Below are 14,717 nucleotides of genomic sequence, written 5' to 3' on the forward strand. Positions count from 1 at the left end.
ATACAGACTATATAAATACATACACAGACTATATACATAGACATGCACGCGCGCGAACACGCACAATAAAAAAGAAAGCAACACGTGGGTAGGTGGGTGAGTGGGTTTTTTTAAATTGCGGGTTTTGAGTCCCTCCTTCTCGACGTATGTGACGATGAGCCTGAAGGTTTCTCAGTGCAGTATGAAGCACCCCGAGGATTCAGGATGATCTGCGATGCTCGATGGTAGCACTCTGACACAAGTTTGAGCCCGGCGCCAGCACACGTAGGACAGGTGCAGAGGATGTGCTCCGAGATCTAAGGGTCCGGTCAGGCTGCACAGGTGGGTGAGGCCTTGCGACCCTGCCTATGGAGGTCTACTGCTCCGTTAAAGCAGTCGGTGCGAAGCTGGAGATGGAGGGACCACGATGTTGGTGCTCTCTCACGAGTGGGAATGTGCCACGGGACCTCAGCGGTGGCCAGTTGTCTACACGGGTGCCGTGAGGTCACCTCTCACCTGACGACATCCCTGGTGACATCAGAGCGCACCAGGGACGTGCAGACTGGGATCATGGGGGAGTCCTAAGCTGCTTTGGCGACTTCATCAGCAGCCTCGGTGCCTGGTACGCCAACCTGAGCAAGAAGCCACTGGAGGTGGAAGTTGAAGCCTTTTTCCATTAGGTGGCGCAGGTTGGCAACAAGGGACAGCTCAATGTGGCCGCCTCGCCCCCGTGGCACAGATGTCTCCCTCACGCGGAGGAGCACCACCCGGGAGTCGCAAAGGCTCTTGGCCGCTGATGGTGGGTCCCCTTGCAGCATGCACGCGGACAAGTGTAGGCCTGCAAGCTCGGCCGCCATGGAGCTGGTGGGGAAAGCTGTCGCGATAGCCGGTGGGCTCCTCTTCCCGGCCCCATGCAGGAGGCAGCTCCTCGGCCCTCTCCTGGGATGACCGAGCCATTTGTGTAGGCCAGGATTTGCCCCGACGGTTTACCTCCATTTTTATCCTGGCGGTTTACCTCAGGATCTGCCCCGGCCGTTACCTCGGCGGCTTACCAGGATTTTTCTCTGGCAGTCTCGCCCGGGACTTCTTAACTCCTGGTCGCGTGGTAGTGACGTCTAAGGGTACGGCAGCAGGTGGTGGCGGAGACAGGGGGAATGCCGTTTGAAGGACTTCAACGTAGTCCTCAAATAGAGCGACCATGCTGCCCATGAGGGATGGTCCTATCGAGCGCAGCGTAGCTCGAAGGGGCCACCCCAACGTGCACGGTGGAGGCGCTCCACAAGCCCGAGCCCTGCCTCTGTGGCGAGCAGCTGGATGGCCCAGCTGCCAGTTTCAACCAACGTGCTGGCCCCTGGGGAGACTCTCGGCAGGACAACGCAGCACCCTAAGGTCTTTCGATGAGCCAGCTCCCGGGTCTTCCACTGAGCGTACCTGAGGTTCACCAGAAGTAGCGCGCGGAGGAACAGAGAGACAACGCATGCTCTCTAGATACGAAGCGCCAACTGGGGAGATCGTTTCTACCCCGCGCCTACAGCTGGTTGAGCCACTGACGTTGCCGGTGACCTGGTAGGCGTGTGCCTCGATTGCAGACCACCAGGAGAGGGTTTCGTCGATGGTCAGGCCATGGTGGACGACTTTCTGTCTTCGAGGGAGGACTCTGCCATTTACATGCAGTGGAGCAGTGCGTCTGGCTTGGGCTCAGCGTGGATTGATTGTAATGGCCTCTGTTTTGGCGTCGCAGGGGTGAAGTCTCTTACTCATCGGGTGGTTCGCCACTGCATCAAGGGCTGCCTATAAGAACGAGCGTACCCGCCTGCCGACTTTGGTGCCACCGGGTCCAGTCTCTCGTGCATCAGGGTTGTATCGTATTTTGTCTCCTCCATTAGATTGATTGATTGATTGTGGGGTTTAACGCGCCGACGCAGCGCAGGCGATGAGGCGCGCCGTAGTGGAGGGCTCCGGATTAATTTTGACCACCTGGGGATCTTTAACGTGCGCCGAAATCTCGTACACACGGGCGTTTTTGCTCTTCGCCTCCATCAGAAAAGCGGCCGCCGCGGCCGGGAATCGAACCCGCGACCTCGTGCTCAGCAGCGCAACGCCTTAGCCACTGAGCCACCGCGGCGGCTTCCTCCATTAGAACAGGCGAGACGGGAACGGAGCCGCGCGGTTCGCACGTACGAACGCAAGGAGTTAGCCTTGAAAGCAACGCGACAGGTGTAATGAATGCACATACATACATACATGCGTACATACATACATAAATACATACATACATACATACACGCACGCACGCACACATACATACATACATACATACATACATACAGACATACCTACATACATACATACATACATACATACATACATACATACACACATACAGACATACATACATACACACATACATACATACATACATACATACATACATACATACATACATACATACATACATACATACATACATACATACATACATGCCGACTGTTCTCGAGCAAACTGTCCACAGAAGCATTTCTTAAGGAAGAGCCCGTAACCTAGCGTCGAAAGTCTGGGTATGCCTACACTGAGAAGGCAAGACAGAAGAAAGCTGCCCGATAAAAACGTGAACTATACGCATAGTTTTCTTTTCCAAAAACACGAAGGTGCATCGAAAAGCGCGGCATGGCGCATCACTGAATGAAAATGTAGGTTCCTCGATAATGCACCCAGGGGCCTTTCTCACAAGAAAGAGACGAGACAAAGACAACTAGAGCTGGAACAGCACGTTTTTCCTACACTCCACATAGAAACTAGCAGCTCTGCAGCTGCAGGCCAGATTGCGCGGCACGATTGCAGGAGCTGGATGCATCAGCGGAATGAAAGGATTCTTTTTTTCTCTCTGTAGACGCAGGGTGCCAAACTCAGCGAGCAAAACTACGGAACACACGTGCCCGAAAGAAGGCTTTTGGCAGCCGTCAAAACTAACTTTCCATTTCGGCTTTACACGTCGGCAGACGGCAAACACGCCGTCGTTGCAAGAGGAGAAGTGCAGGAATATCCCCCGGCTAGTGTACCATGTTAGACCCGCCCTAGGCAACAGTAGGATTGATTGGCGAGACGACGATGGGAGCTGACGGAAACCATTGCGTTTTGGAGGGGTCGGCAATAGCACAAAAAAGATACAGCATATGCGCCAGTGATAAAAAAAGCTCTAGCTCTAACTGTACTTGTACAATACGTTAACGGTGGGCCCGGGCACGTTTGCGTCGATATTAACAAACATCCGAGCGCCGCATATAACTGAAGAGACTACTGGTCTTGTTATGCTCATCCGTAACATACTTTCATGTGCGAACATCGGAAGGCTTACTATTCTCTCTCCCGAAATCGATTACTATGTTGCGAATTTCGTTATTGTGAACTATGTACCATCGACGTCAAATGAAACGAGAACACGAAAATATGAACCAGACCATGCAAAATTGAAAAATACTGTTCGTAGAGTTCGTATAATAGCTTGCTATTGGTATGATTCGAAATCCACTTTTCCCAACTTTGTTTTTGTAACTACGCCACGCATCATTTCGGCTTGCATGGAAAGAAATCGTGCTATTTCTGTGTTCAGGTTCGTATTTTCGTGTTCGCGTTTCATTTGACGCCGATAGTACATGTCGAAACGTAATATCAGCCACAAATATCTCCGAGGCGCGATTGAAGCTATAATAAATATAAAAATCATGCTCTCCTCCGTCTAACGACGACAATGATTGAACGGGAAGCTTTCTCGTGACAAATTCCTTGGTTGTCGTCTGAGTACGGACAGTTTCGGTCATGTCTAAATGGAGCCATCGGGTAAACGTTGGCTCCATAACACGGGCGACCTAGGTTCGATTGTGGCCACTGAAGCGTTGTTTTCCCTTTCACTTAACCCACGGTCGTTCACCATCATCATCATCAGAGAAAGTTGGCTTTCCTGCTTTGCTTTTCGCGTTACAGACGCCATCTGTGAGAACCCTAAAGCACGCTTCAAAATATGCTCACAAACGCTGTAGCAACGTTCTTCCCTTCAACTCGCTCAAATACTGATAATTCACAGCATGGTTAAAGGACTGCTACGCCAAAAAACGTTATTAAAGATGCCTCCGTTCATTCAATACTTGTTATTTTGCGAGCACACGAACAGTCCACTGCCTTCTCCAGAAGTTCAAAAACACCTAAAAGTCTGCGCATTATCAACAAGGCGACCGCTCGAGATTTTCGACAGGTAAAACTGCAGTCGATTTTTTGAATACTACAGTCGCGCGTGTCTTGAAATCAGAGATTTGGAAGAAGCCACCTATTTTGTTGATTTCATAAAAATAATGGTACCAATGTCCTCGCAAGGTAATAACAAGCCCTTGCCAAAAAATTATTTTAGAATTTTTGTTCTCTCTCTCAAGAACGCATGCACACGCACGTGAAATACCACACTCCTCGAAAAAATTAGCGCATCGCGAGAGAGATACCCCGAAGGAAAGTTTAGCAGAAGTTCCTGTGTAGGGCTAAACGCCAACTATATCAATCGCAACGAAGTTAACGGTCGATTTACCACATCGTTGCGGGCGCTCATGACTGATAAGAAACCCCTACGTACGACCCGCGAAGTCAGGAAAGCACGTTCCTTGGCTGTGTGAGAGAGAGAAAAAAAGAGAAAACTCTTTATGCTGAACGAGAACAAAAAAACACGGAGAGATGAGTAAACAGAGCGAGTAAAAGGTAGTGGGTAAAAAGATGGTGTGGTAAACAAAAAATACGTGGTACAACCGGAAATTGCCCGATGCAGGAAGTCCTAGGTGTGCAAAGGGGAACGGAGGGAGGCCGCGAGGTGGCGCTGGGGCCCCAGAGATAGACATCGTGAAGAAGGTAGGCAGGAATGCGTAGGGACATACTGCCGCTTAAAGGTCACGTGATCCACCACCTCTGAGAAAAAAGACTGACTAAAAAAGCTGTAGCCTCGGGGCCCAGGTCACAGCCGTGTCAAGTCAACAAAAAGGGAAACTGAATAAAAAAAGGAATCCCCTGAGTATTGGCTTGGCGTCGGCCAGTTGCTTCCGGACGGGAAGGAACTCAGCACGCCTGATTCAACTTCCGCCAGATCAGCGGAATTTGCTTCCTCTGTGCCACATGCGTAACTTCGTAGGCGTTGTTTCTCTTCTTTCGATTGTAAGCCAAGGGGGGCCGATGAACCATGCTGGGATTACGTTGCTTTTCGTATTTTCTTTCAGCCACGAGGTTCCAAGTGGTAAGTTTGACCAAATTCATTTAGTTCAACACGGCCGTAACAAAAGACCGAAACAGCAGAAGATTGCAGGACAGCGAAGCGTAAATGGTAGAAGAAAGGCAACAAGCTCAGCTGTTTCATGTTGTCTTTTAAATAACTCTAAAGCATACATCGCCAGGCCAGAACAATACACGGTGCAATGATGCTGAGCCCGGGGTCAACATTTGTAACACCAAATCACCGTCCCAATACTTGCAGTGGGAATTATCCCAGTTCAAAGAAAGAATTGGAGCGAGAATAAAAGTTGAAGACCGGAAATCACTTAAAAAGATTAAAATACCTCCCTGGTAGTTACCGGAACCTCGCACAGCACTCATTAGGTACTCCCGCAGGAAGACGAAATATAGGCCCAATAACGTCCGGAAAGTTCCATAAGGGTCTTTTAAAAGTCACTTTTAAGAGTATAATATAGTCAATTTGCACCTCTTAAAACCTCCCCAAGCGTTGTTTGAAACTCCATAGGTGCTGCCTCACTATCTCCTTAAACACCCAGCATTCATGGATTAAGAAAAACACTTTACCCTAGGAGAGTAAAACTCCTAAAGGGGGCGTCACAGGAAGATAATCGATTCCCACCACTAAGGATTGCGGGAATTTTATACGCAGACTACGTTTTCCTTTGGCTTGTAACCAGTATATTATGTCCACGGCGTTTTTAGAGACAGTAGAGACATCATTTCGCCAAGAGAAAGTTGACAAAGTCAAGGAGAGCCGATATTTCAATGTGCAAATGAACAACAAAATCCTTAGAAAGTCACGAATACCAGCTACAAAGGTGCAGAAGGCGAAACGCGGCTGCAATGAATCAGCGATGTGGGAAATAACAAATGCGAAGCGGTAGAAGGTATGTATAAAGACGCGACGATTCCGAAACTCACATTTGCGAGAACACTATTTTGCTAAAAAAATCACACCCTGTCAGACCTACAAGTAAACCAAAAGATGATTATGACGATTGTTGTTTCACACGCACGGCAGACTACGGGCAAAGAGCGACAAAAAAGTCATTTGATGACGGTCGTCTGAAAGTAAATAAAAAAACTTAAAGCCGTTCAACTCAGCGTAACAGCTGTCGCAACTGCAGAGCAGTGATTCGCCATTTATGGGCAGTGGCGCGTTATCCGCTCACTGCTACCACCAATCACGCTTTTCGCCACCCTGTCTCAGTCCTCTCCTGATGAATTGAACTCAAGTTTGTCCACCGCATTTGAAATTTCCCGCCTTGGCAGTTCTCCCGAGAACCCTGCCTGAAACAGCTAGCGCAAGCGGTAGTTTTTTGTGCTTGCTTTTCATTCCGCACGTGCCGGCGCCTTACTACGCAAGTTTGGAAAGAGCAATTTTAAAGCAAAGTTTGACTCCTTTCGTCCAGCGATTTCGTGGAGGGTGCACAATGTGACCTTTTGACCGGAGACACACCCCTCGAAGCGCAGCCCCTGATTCGTCAGGCCCGCTGTCGGCCCTGCGCACAGGGGCCCATTTTAAGTCGTTCTGCTCACATCGCCGCCGCGACGGGAGCGGCGGCGACGGAGCGGCCTCTCAGCTGATCGACAGCCGACCAAACCCGCCACCTGCCACGCATGCTTCTGGGGCGCCTTGGGCCATGTGACTCGTCCTGCGCCGCGTTCGCCGTGACACAAAAACGCCGAGTTTTCCGAAAATGAAAGCAAGGCTGGGCCTCCTTCTTTGAGCGTTGCACAGGACCGAACAGCTTTGAGCCGTGGTCGGCAATACACCTACATTAAAGGTTTGCCAAGCGAAACCAAAACTCAACCACCCTAACCCAAGCTTTTGCTTTGCATAACCCAGGTTAGTTACCGCTTCCATTTTTCCCCTTTCACTGCCATTTTTTCCCCTTACTGTCGCAAAAACGAACCCAACGATCATACTTAACTAAATGAATGCGGGGGCTGCCAGTTAATAATTACTTGTATTTTGCCTCAATTACGCCAGAAGTTTTCTTCGCGCTAAACAACGGGGAGATGTACAAGCGCCGGCGGTTCACGTGTTTTTAGCGGCTATGACTACATAAACGGCTTGTTTTTCGAAGCTTGTGCGGGACGCCGTAACGACGGTAGGCCGTGGGGCGAGCTGCGACGACAAGGCGAGCCTCTAAAGTGTTGTGCACCTAAAAACTGCTAGCATAACGATATTGGAAGTGAATTCAAGGCCCTGAGCATGGCTGGTGTAGTGGGCCAGGTTGCAATATGCGTGTTATGAAATGAGATGTAAAAAGTTAATCTCTGTCAAATATTTAAAAGCAACGCAGACAGAAAACACGGGATTGTCTTTTAAAAGATATGATGGGAGTAGAAGAATGTGTTTTTCTAAACTTCTGCAAAGTGTTTGCGTCGTGTTGTGGCGAGTGTTTTATTTGTGATTAGAATGTGAGCTACAGAAAAGCCGTCTCCACACCTAATACAGACAGGTCTCGAGGACCTAGTGAGTTGGAGTGAGTGTGATGCATGAGTGTGGCGAATCCGTAACCTCGCTAATGCGTTTTCCGTGTGTCTGTTGGTAAACCAAAGAAGGGCTGGTCGTTTGTCTTCGGGCTCGCGTGCAATGCCAATCGTCAACATATCATGGGTGTCATTTTAGGCTCAAAATAAAAGAATATTTCAGGCGAAGTTAAGAAAAGCAAATAGAAGAAAGAAAAAAGCAAGGGTTGAGGTACGCCTACGTGAAAAGTGCGGACACTCAGAAGGGCAAATATACTCTAGAGGGTGAAATGTCTGAATAAAAGTGACCCAAGACAAAGCCCGAATAATCAAACACACGCAATCCGAGGAGATGTTACGAGCTGGAAATGTAAGAAAGAAAAAAAGCAAGTGTTCAGGTATCTCTACGTTAAAAGCGTGGACTCGCAGGAGCGGAACTATACACAAAAGGGTGTCAATGAAATGAGCGAATAAAAGAAAGGCAAAAAAGTCAGATTAACCATAAACAGGCAATACCAGGAGAGGTTATTACCTAGAAGCTGAAGGAAGAAAAAATTAAATGTACAGGCTCCTCTGCGTTAAATCCGTGGGCATGTAGCGATGAAAAAATAACGTAAAGGGTGAAAATGAAATGCACGAATAAAAGAGAAGCAAAAGAAGCCAAAATAACAAAAAAAAAAAACAAGTAATATCAGGAGAGGTTAGGAACTTCAAATGGAAGAAAGAAAAAAGAAGGGCTGAGGAACATCTACGTTAAAAGTGAGGAAATACAGCGGCGAAAAAATAGTCCAAACAGTGTCAATGAAATAGGCGAATAAAAAAGAACCAAAGAAATTAAAAAAAAAAACAGAAACAGGCACATCAGGAGAGATTAAGAAAACCAAATGGAAGAAAGAAAAGCAAGTGTTCAGCTACCGCTACGCTAAAAGCGTGGTAATGCAGCAGCAAAAAATAGTATAAGAGTGTCAATAAAATGCGCAAATACAGGAGAAGAGAAAAAAAGCCAGAATAACAAAAGCAGGTAATATCAGAAGAGGTTAGTAACTGCAAATGGAAGAAAGAAAAAGGAAGTGTTCAGATACATTTACATTAAAAGCTAAGAAATGAAGCAGAAAAAATTGTCTAAACATTGTAAATAAAATGTCCGCCAACAGCAGAAGCAAAAAACAATCAAAATAACCGAAAATAGGCACATAAAAAGCGGTTTAGACACACAAATTGAAGAAAGAAAAAGGCAAGTGTTAAGGTGCATCTACCCTAAAAGCGTGGAAATGCCGCAGGGCACAAATAGCGGAAGGACTGTCTATGAAATGCGCTAATTAAAGAGAAACAAAAAAAAATGTCAAAATAACCAAAAATAGGCATGTCAGGAGATACTAAGAACTGAACTGGAAGAAAGAAAAAAGCAGGTGTTCAGGTACATCAACGTTAACGTCATGGAAGTGTTGCAGCAAAAAATAGTCTAAAGGGTGTCCATGAAAGGCCCGAATAATGGTGTAGCAAATAAATGCCAAAACAGCCAAAAACAAGCAATATCCGAACAGGTTAGGAATTCCAATTTAAGAAAGATAACAGCACGCGTTCTGGTGCCTCCCAGCTAAAAGCGTGGAAATAACGCAGCGAAAGAATAGTATAAGAGTTTCAATGAAATGTGCCAATAAAGCAGAAGCAAAAAAAGCCAACATTACCCACAGCAGCAAATGTCAGGGGGCGTTAAGAACTACATATGGAAGTAAGAAAACAGAAAGTGCTTCGGTATGTCTAGTCTGCGTTAAAAGCGTGGACACCAGCAGCGCAAATATATTCAAAAGTGTGTCAATGAAATGCGGGAATAAAAGAGAAGTAAACGAAGCAAAAATAACCAAGAAGAGGTAATATGAGAAGAGGTTAAGAACTGAAAATAGAAAAAAAAGCAAGTGTTCAGGTACCTCTCCACTAAAAGCATAGGAATGGATCAGGGACAAAATATTATGAGTGTGAATGAAATATGAAATAAGGGAGAAGAAAAAATACCAAAACAAACCAAGAACAGGGAATATCAAGAGAGGTTCAGAACTGCAAACAGAAGAAAGAACAAAGTGATCAGGTACATCTACGTTAAAAGCGTGAACATGGAGCAGCGATAAAATCCTGAAAGGGTGTCAATAAAATGTCGGAATAAACGAGAATCACGAAAGCCAAAATACCCAAAACAAGCAATATAGACCGAAAAGCAGCAATTTAGACCAAAAGTGAAACCGGAAACGTCGTCACAGGTGTCTAGGGATGAGAGGTGTAACAGTAGAGAAGAAAATCTGCACAACTCGAAGGGAGGTGGTTTTTTTCGAAGATAGACCACACTATAATAGAACAGGGAGTCTGACAGGGAAGTAGCCAAATTTTCATGCATGTGGGGTCTGTAGAAAGGGAACTAAACAATCGGACATATCTCGTTGTAATATTATAGGATTAATCCACATATTTGTGAGGGATATATCTGCGTTTCAACCTCTATATGAAATATATGTCAGAAGAAACAGTCAGATAACCAATAAACAAACATGTATTTACAACAGCAACTGGTCGCTAAAATTAAAGCCGTGAAGCACCGCAGTTCCCCTGCAGCCTAAAGCAAGGACGTCATAATGTAACAATCAAGCCATTACTTCGCGTTATTTTTAAAAGCTTCATCGATGTTGCCCAAAAATTGGGTCTGTTTACAATTCGGAAGTCGCTCAGACTTAGGCAACTGAAAGGTGTTCGTAGCCTAGTCACTAATAGCTTCCGATGTCACCAGAAAGTCATTTCCAAGTAGAAGTCGTTCGGTCTCGAGATGAAGGACAACAATTAAGGTTTGGTGGAAAGCTTCACTGTCAGCAACTATCTGCGCAGACACCTCTCGTGAATGGATCAGGGAAGGGCCGTCTGCTCATTTTAAGCGCAGCGAAGATGGCTTACCCTGGTATTCTGAGTCCTTACTCCTCTGGAGCCTCCTGTGGGGGAGATCCTTGAAATCGATTTGCCCAACAATTAGCGTTGCGGAATGCTCCGCTCAGCCGAGTGAAGGGAGCACGTGGAGCGGAGGTGGGACTCAGAATGCGGCCTTTATTTGTAGCCCGAGCTGCTGGGCCAAGGGAACGTTCATTAGGCTTCTCATTGCTCCTCAATCCAAAAGTACCGTGATAGTTCTTCCCTCAATGGAAACATATATGCTTTTTCCGTACGCTTGCGTTTGACATGCAACACGCTTCACTAATGATGACCTCTCACGGGCTTCATAGGCATCACATCGTCCTTTTCTTGTATGGCACTGGTGAAACGCTCTTGCCAGTCCAGAAACAGCTCTATTAACGATTGTCTACAGGGCAGGACGAAATCTCCAGATGTTTTGCAGACGACGCACCTAAATGTGTTGGGGAGTTAAACACTAACTGCTGTGCGAAAGCGACGCTCGTGGCGAAATCCTGGCAGTCTTTCTAGACGTTCGGGGAGACGAAGAAGGAGTAGTGCTGCTTCAGGATCTTACAGGTGGCTGTTTCTTTGTGGGAGAAACTGTTGAGCTTTACTTTTTCGCTGGCGCCGTTTGCACTGTACCGGTGGGCTCTAGAGTCGGGGTGAGTGCTGACGCTTTAACTGTAGTTGATGACACTTGATGGAAACGCAGTAGCGAATCGAGCAGCAGGTTCAGAGATTCGAAAGCCTTGTCGAAGAAATGCTTGTTGGCTTTCGGTGAAAGATTGGCCAGGATACGCTCGCATTTCTCAGCTTCTGGCTCGGGGTAGCTGCACTGCTCTATTAGCTCCAATTGCGGGAAAGCGAAGTATGTGCATCGCTCTCCAGAACGCTGGCTCACGCGGTATTCTTATTCTGCTTTGTCTCGACTTCATCATCCAGGTCGTCGGGTTTGCGAAAAACTGCTCTAAGCATTTTCCCAAATTGGTACGTCCGCTGTCTTCAGGTGGCATCTCGTCAACTTAAACTCTTTCGGTGGCCACTTCGAAACGGTCAGAAGGATGACTATGTCGTTTGCTACTTCGTGGGACCCAAACTCTGTTTGATAAAGCCAGCCGTACTGTAGTTTCAAAGCAGTGGAAGTGAAGCAGCCGCAACAGAAGTAAGAGTCACCTTTTCCTTGGCTGGAGTCCCTCTAGCTTCTGATTTTGCCGGGGTTGTGGCTGTGGTGACCTGACTGTCTGAAGCGCTTGTGTCGGAGTCCTCGTTGCCTGTCGCAGGTGAACAGGCTCGAAAAATCTGCTTCAGTTTGGTCGAGGCGGCACAACATTGGTGAAAGCATGTTCTTCGTAGCTCCGAAGTGCAATTCCACATCGGCTGCTGCCGACTGACGCACTGTAGAAGTGCGTGAGGATGTAGGGGCTGCTGTTCAGTTGTCGGCGCATATCCTAAACTTCTACCCTCAAACTTCCCACCTTTGCACAACGGCTATGTATGCTTCCGCCTTGCTGGCATCGTGCATGATTTTGAAACTTTCGATGGATGGCTACTTTATGTGGACAAAACGTGGATGACATCAGCCTGTAGCAATCGGTGACAGAAGGGTTAGTCGAAGAGAGCGTAGACCCCGCATAAGTTGAAACGTAACCGCTTAAAATACATGGCCCCGCATTGGGCGTCAAATGTGACGACCCACAGCAGCCGCCAGGAGAAAGAAGGTCGGCCAGGGCCGCAGGCACGACTCGACGCTTCTACAGCCAGAGAAGAACTGCCTATTTCAATTTCCAAGCATACAAAGGTTGAGCACGCAGCGGTCGCATGCATGGCATAGGGTGTCGGAGCATCGGCGTGAGAATGAAGAGAAGTAGAGAGCCACTGCAGCGAAGAAATACGCAAAAAGGCACGTACAGTGAATAAACATAGTGCGCCATGTTACACTGATTTTCATATAGCGATAATAACAGCGATGCTCTCTGAATCACGATCACCTCGCGGGGCATGTCTGCACATCGAAGCGCAGCCAGGATATAACATTCTTATGCCGAAAAAAAACAGAATCGTGGTAAACCGCTTCACGTAAACGTATATCAATTAGATTACGTTGTTATTCTGCAACGAACACACTGAAACCACAGATCATGATGATTGCTTCGGAAGGTAAAAAAGAGGGAGACGCGCAACAGCTCTCAACCTCTAAGAGGAGGGTCTCGCTTTGTGCACTTTCGCTATAGGCATGCTGTTTTCTGAGAGACCATTTCCTGCAGCCATTCGGAAAAAAAACAACAGAAAAGCACGAAACAAGCGAATCCACAAAAACACCACGTCGAGCTCCTCTTCACGGCCCATTTGTGCCAAATCACAGCCGCCTCACAGCCCGGCGGGAACCGCTTCGCGCATAACTGCACAGCGCTGCAGAGCCGTGGTCATGCGCGGATAACACCTCTTCCCTCTCGCATTACGGGGTCTTCTAACGTCGACTCGATAGAAGCTGTGAGCGTTGGTTTTATCTTTATGAAGAGGCTTTCCAGGTGTCCCCGCTGAAATTTGAAGTTTCTCCATCTTGCGAGGCCGAACTACTCTACTCGGTATAGCTTGTCCGGGGAAAAAAGGTGCATTTCACTAAAGCTGATTTTTCCTTTTTTTATAAGACCGGGAAAGACCTGACGGGCTGATCAAGCTTCATTTAACGCTTAGTGTCATGTGGCCTCAGCAAGAAAACCCGACAACAAAGACGTAACGGCAGTTGTCAACACCATGCAGTGTGCACACCCTGAGACAGCTTCAGGAATCATTAAAGGTGCCGCTGAAACAAGGAAAGTTATAGGAGTGTCAAGCCCTATTGTTTTTTCATAAATTATCCACGCCAGGTAGCAAAAATGTGCCCATCGAACGACAGGACTGTTACGTTTCCGGGATACGCCTCTGATTTCCTGTCAACTAATTTCTTCCCAAAGTATCTCAGGATGGGTACTTCCCAAACTACAGAATCAACAGTTAGCATGAATACTTACTAAGGCTGTCGAGGTATTGTTTTACCATCGAGCTACTACCACTAAATAAACACGCGAACAAGAAAGCTCGAACCGCTGACGCCGCCCTTAAGCAGTACATAAACGCTTATTCATTCTCTCACCAGTGCTTCCTTTTTACCAATCAAACGCTAACACAATGCTCCCGATTTCTCTAAAAAGCGAATACACTAAGCGATCCACTTCAGCCTTGTCCCGAAAGAGAACGAAGCACCAACGGACTACTCCCTTGCCGTATGCCTTTACATCACCGCAGATACAGTACACGGGCGTTAAAAACGCCAAACAGCAAAACATTGGGTAGGCGCCAGCTTACGCCGTCTTTCCCTTGCACACGACGGCAAGATAAGAAGGGAACTGCACTACGCAGTTCGTTTGTCTCGTGAAATTAACTCGTGTCATCTTCATTCATTCTCGATTCCTAAGAACTATGGTCAATGAACACAGTGATAGCCCGGTAAAGCAGGCCCTTAACAACACTGCTAGTAGTAGTAGCTATCCCACAGGAGGAATCACCGTCACTAATTCAATCCGTCACAGCCACCATAATCCAACGCTGCGAATAAATGAGGATAGAGAACCTACACGAGAATAAACTTGCTTAAAAATAAAATAAGCTTGGGACAAGCCCCGAGGAAAGCGCCGCTGGAAATCTACGAGCAACAGAGAGGATCAAAGCTTAGGGGCTTTGAAGATCGTCTAAGGCCAGGTTGACAGCCAAGTGAAAGATTGTCGCCTATACGCACTGACTGGGCGAAATTCGGCACGCATAGCGATTAGAAAAACAAAATTTATATACAATAGGTGATTTCCAGCTGAATGGTGTCAAAATTGGAAGGAAAGAAATGTATTTGACCATGCGCGATTCCTGGGGAAATTGAAGGTCATATACGATTTCTTTGCGGCCTCTAAAAACGCGAGCATTTGCGAATTAAAATAAGTTTCACCAACCTCTGCAGTGAACTAAACCGCGACTGAAAAGCTGTAAAATGTAAACTCACTAGTCCCGCTCCTCCCCTTGTCCCTAGTACAAACGCA

At 47.0% G+C, this 14,717-nt stretch overlaps 1 protein-coding gene across 1 annotated transcript in view; it reads right to left on the reverse strand.

The window, feature by feature from the left end:
• Nucleotides 1-14,717, reverse strand: part of LOC144142220 (protein O-mannosyl-transferase TMTC3-like) — a 233,619-nt gene that overhangs the window by 75,723 nt on the left and 143,179 nt on the right. The window lies entirely within an intron of this gene.

Source organism: Haemaphysalis longicornis, unplaced genomic scaffold (assembly GCF_048455015.1).
Source record: "Haemaphysalis longicornis isolate Haplotype H1 unplaced genomic scaffold, Haemaphysalis longicornis Haplotype H1 scaffold_6, whole genome shotgun sequence".
Taxonomy (NCBI): domain Eukaryota; kingdom Metazoa; phylum Arthropoda; class Arachnida; order Ixodida; family Ixodidae; genus Haemaphysalis; species Haemaphysalis longicornis.